This window comes from Staurois parvus, unplaced genomic scaffold, assembly GCF_062004578.1.
Source record: "Staurois parvus isolate SC_StPar_1 unplaced genomic scaffold, SC_StPar_1.0 ptg000582l, whole genome shotgun sequence".
Classification (NCBI taxonomy): domain Eukaryota; kingdom Metazoa; phylum Chordata; class Amphibia; order Anura; family Ranidae; genus Staurois; species Staurois parvus.
The window spans coordinates 996,688-1,002,687 of NW_028318378.1; positions in this window are offsets into that span (position 1 = coordinate 996,688).

Here is a 6,000-nt window from a genome sequence, read left to right on the forward strand (position 1 = left end):
TTATGTATTATACATGGAGATCATATCACCCTCTTATGTATTATACATGGAGATCATATCCCCCCTTATGTATTATACATGGAGATCATATCCCCCCCTTATGTATTATACATGGAGATCATATCCCCCCTTATGTATTATACATGGAGATCATATCCCCCCTTATGTATTATACATGGAGATCATATCCCCCCCTTATGTATTATACATGGAAATCATATCCCTCCTTATGTATTATACATGGAGATCATATCCCCCCTTATGTATTATACATGGAGATCATATCACCCCTTATGTATTATACATGGAGATCATATCCCCCCTTATGTATTATACATGGAGATCATATCCCCCCTTATGTATTATACATGGAGATCATATCCCCCCTTATGTATTATACATGGAGATCATATCCCCCCCTTATGTATTATACATGGAGATCATATCCCCCCTTATGTATTATACATGGAGATCATATCCCCCCTTATGTATTATACATGGAGATCATATCCCCCCTTATGTATTATACATGGAGATCATATCCCCCCCTTATGTATTATACATGGAGATCATATCCCCCCTTATGTATTCTACATGGAGATCATATCCCCCCCTTATGTATTATACATGGAGATCATATCCCCCTTATGTATTATACATGGAGATCATATCCCCCTTATGTATTATACATGGTGATCATATCCCCCTTATGTATTATACATGGAGATCATATCCCCCCTTATGTATTATACATGGAGATCATATCCCCCCTTATGTATTATACATGGAGATCATATCCCCCTTATGTATTATACATGGAGATCATATCCCCCCCTTATGTATTATACATGGAGATCATATCCCCCCCTTATGTATTATACATGGAGATCATATCCCCCCCTTATGTATTATACATGGAGATCATACCCCCCTTATGTATTATACATGGAGATCATACCCCCCTTATGTATTATACATGGAGATCATACCCCTCCCCCCCTTATGTATTATACATGGAGATCATATCCCCCCCTTATGTATTATACGTGGAGATCATATCCCCCCTTATGTATTATACATGGAGATCATATCCCCCCTTATGTATTATACATGGAGATCATATCCCCCCTTATGTATTATACATGGAGATCATATCCCCCCTTATGTATTATACATGGAGATCATATCCCCCCTTATGTATTATACATGGAGATCATATCCCCCCCTTATGTATTCTACATGGAGATCATATCCCCCCTTATGTATTATACATGGAGATCATATCCCCCCTTATGTATTATACATGGAGATCATACCCCCCCTTATGTATTATACATGGAGATCATATCCCCCCTTATGTATTATACATGGAGATCATATCCTCCCCTTATGTATTATACATGGTGATCATATCCCCCCTTATGTATTATACATGGAGATCATATCCCCCCTTATGTATTATACATGGAGATCATATCCCCCTTATGTATTATACGTGGAGATCATATCCCCCCTTATGTATTATACATGGAGATCATATCCCCCCTTATGTATTATACATGGAGATCATATCCCCCTTATGTATTATACATGGAGATCATATCCCCCCTTATGTATTATACATGGAGATCATATCCCCCTTATGTATTATACACGGAGATCATATCCCCCCTTATGTATTATACATGGAGATCATATCCCCCTTATGTATTATACATGGAGATCATATCCTCCTTATGTATTATACATGGAGATCATATCCCCCTTATGTATTATACATGGAGATCATATCCCCCTTATGTATTATACATGGAGATCATATCCCCCCTTATGTATTATACATGGATATCATATCCCCCTTATGTATTATACATGGAGATCATATCCCCCTTATGTATTATACATGGTGATCATATCCCCCTTATGTATTATACATGGAGATCATATCCCCCTTATGTATTATACATGGAGATCATATCCCCCCTTATGTATTATACATGGAGATCATATCCCCCCCTTATGTATTATACATGGTGATCATATCCCCCCTTATGTATTATACATGGAGATCATATCCCCCCCTTATGTATTATACATGGAGATCATATCCCCCCCTTATGTATTATACATGGAGATCATATCCCCCCTTATGTATTATACATGGAGATCATATCCCCCTTATGTATTATACATGGAGATCATATCCCCCCTTATGTATTATACATGGAGGTCATATCCCCCCTTATGTATTATACATGGAGATCATATCCCCCTTATGTATTATACATGGAGATCATATCCCCCCTTATGTATTATACATGGAGATCATATCCCCCCTTATGTATTATACATGGAGATCATAGCCACCCCTTATGTATTATACATGGAGATCATATCCCCCTTATGTATTATACATGGAGATCATATCCCCCCTTATGTATTATACATGGAGATCATATCCCCCTTATGTATTATACATGGAGATCATATCCCCCTTATGTATTATACATGGAGATCATATCCCCCTTATGTATTATACATGGAGATCATATCCCCCCTTATGTATTATACATGGAGATCATATCCCCCCTTATATATTATACATGGAGATCATATCCCCCCTTATGTATTATACATGGAGATCATATCCCCCTTGTGTATTATACATGGAGATCATATCCCCCTTATGTATTATACATGGAGATCATATCCCCCCTTATGTATTATACATGGAGATCATATCCCCCTTATGTATTATACATGGAGATCATATCCCCCCTTATGTATTATACATGGAGATCATATCCCCCCCTTATGTATTATACATGGAGATCATATCCCCCCTTAATCTCCTCTTCTCAGTAGAGAATACATTCAGTTCCTCTAATCTCTCCTCATAGCTGATCTCCTCCATGCCTCGTATCAGTTTGGTTGCCCTTCTCTGTACTTCCTCCAGTTCCCCAATGTTCTTTTTGTGAATTGGTGTCCAAAACTGAACTGCATATTCCAGATGAAGTCTTACTAATGATTTGTACCGGGGGGAGGGGGGGTGATATCTCTCTCTCTGGAGTCTATACCTCTCCTTATACTAGAGAGGATTTTGCTCGCTTTAGAACCCGCTGCTTTGCATTGCATGCCATTATTAAGCTGGTGATCTACAAGAACCCCCAGATCCTTGTCCACCATTGACCCCCCTAGATACTTCTCCACCATTGACCCCCTTCAGATCCATCTTCCCCACTGACCTCTACCCCTCCAGATCTTTTTCCACAATTGCCCTCCAGATCCTTTTCCACCATTGACCCCCCTGATCTTTCTCCACCATTGACCCCTCTGATCTTTCTTCACCATTGTCCCCCTGATCTTTCTCCACCATTGACCCCTACAGATCCTTCTCCACCATTGGCCCCCCAGATCCTTCACCATTGACCCCCCCAGATCCTTCTCCACAATTGCCCCCCAGATCCTTCTCCACCAATGTCCCTCAGATCCTTTTCCACCATTGACCTCCCCTGACCTTTCTCCACCATTGTCCCCCACAGATCCTTCTCCACCATTGTCCGCCACAGATCCTTCTCCACCATTGACTCCTCCAGATCCTTCTCCACCATTGTCCCCTAGAATCTTCTCCACCATTGACTCCCCCAGATCCTTCTCCACCATTGCCCCCCCCCCCAGTTGTACCTCCCCTAGTATGTATGATGCATGCATATTCTTAGCCCCCAAGTGCAGAGCCTTACATTTATCAACATTAAACCTCATTGGCCCCATAATACCCCAATTACACAGAGCATTGAGGTCAGCTTGTAAGTTGGAGACATCCTGTAAGGACGTTATTCCCCGGCACAGCTTGGTGTCATCTGCAAAGACTGAAATGGGATTTATAATCTCACACCCCATATTGTTTATATATATATATATTAAAAATAAGGGTCCCAACACTGAACCTTGGGGTATCCCACTAATAATACTGAACCCTGGGGTACCCAATTAATCACACAGAACCTTGGGGTACCCCACTAATACACTGAACCTTGGGGTACCCCACTAATAACACTGAATCTCGGGGTACACCACTGAGGACACTGAACCTTGGTGTCCACCACTAATAACATTGAACCTTGAGGTACACCACTGATGACACTGAACCTTAGGGTACCCCACTAATAACACTGAGCCTTATTATTATACAGGATTTATGGCGCCAACAGTTTGCTCAGCGCTTTACAATATAACGGGAGACAATACAGCAACAATACAGTTCAATACAAGAGGGATAGGAGGGCTCTGCTCCTTGGAGCTTACAATCTAGGAAGGAGGGGCTAGTGGTACAAAAGGTAGTAACTGTGGGGGATGGATTGGTTGGAAGAGTTGAAGATTCCAGTATTAGCTGAGGGCAGGATAGGCTTCCCTGAAGAGATTAGTTTTCAGAGATCGCCTGAAAGTGAGCAGAGTAGGTGATAGTCTGAAAAATTGGGGTAGAGAGTTCCAGAGGATGGGGAAATCTCTGGAGAAGTCCTGGAGATGAGCATGTTAAGAGGAGACAAAGGAGCTATAGTGTAGGAGGTCTTTTGAGGAGCGGAGAGTACGGTTTGGGTGATATTTAGAGACAAGATCGGTGATGTAATTTGGGGCGGAGTTATAAATGGCTTTATACGTTATTGTTAGTGTTTTGAATTTTATCCATTGGATCCGTTGGATGGGAAGCCAGTGGAAGGATTGGCAGAGAGGGGTGGAGGACACTGAATGGAGGCCAGTGGAGGGATTGTCAGAGAGGGGTTGTGACATAAATGTACAGAATTGAGTAGATAAGATGTGACCTGTAGCAATATGTAATTGTAAATGTAGTTAATTTCTTGTCATTAAAGAAATATTCAGCCATTGGTACTCAGAGGCAGATGGTCAGCCATTAGCATCTGAAAAGAGACAGAGCTTCCTCAGGCTGGAAGTGGCATCTGGGTGCTAATAAGATTTGTCACCTTCTGGGGAAACATGGAAGGAAACGGCTGGAGACGGGTTGGCTTCATGACAGCGGAAGACCAGAGCTTTGAAGTATATCAGGAGATCAAAGGAGTATGTAAAAGCTAAAATTGCAGTTGCAGAGAGATGAAAATACTTCCTTCTGATGGGGAACTCTGTAGGCTACATAAGCATATAAAACTATATTTGTGACCTATGTAGAACCCCAGAAAAATGCAGGAAATGGTTATGTGGCGTGCGATAGCGGAACAGTGATTGGTACTGTCGCAATCGGACTGATGTGCTGGTGTTGGAAATTCAATACCTGATTTGGTGATTCAAGCCGTTCCTGGTCCAGTTGACTTTGGGCAGGTCAGCACCCAGAACATCCTGTGGGCGGGTACAGGAACACCCCCCAGAGTCAATTGGCCAAGAACTAATGTCCAGCCTACGTCCATATTCCCATAAATTGAGGACCCAGAGATATAGACAGGGTGATTTGTATGGAGCCAGTTCTATTTGACTAACAGATTGCTGACTTTCTCTGACTTGCTCCAGTCGCAGGATAGATCTCGGGAAAAGTTTTATTTCTGTTATTTATTCCCTTTTATTTTATAGTGAATAGTCATTTGTGTGTCTTCTTGTATGTTTTGTATTTTCTGTAACTTTGTATACTTTGTACATATTTTATGCACTCCCCACTTTCAGGATATTAAATCTTAAAATTAATAAGTGACTTCTGTGTATTTAAGCACGGGCTCATATCTCCAGAGAGATTTGATTGGAGAGATTAGATTGTATTGTATTTTAGTGCCTTTATATGCTCGGTCAAGCTCATTACCAATCTATATGCAATTGCACTGCATGTTGGCAGATTGCGTGCAGATTGAAAAGGTAACAGATCTGCAATACGGAGATCTGTGTGTGTGTGGTGTCCCAACAGACCGTTCTGCGGATAAACTGTTGTGTGGTGGCAAGCTACCGTTTGTGGTGTGTCTGGTGTGGGGGTGTGTGGACAGTGGAAGAGTGATTCACACCGGG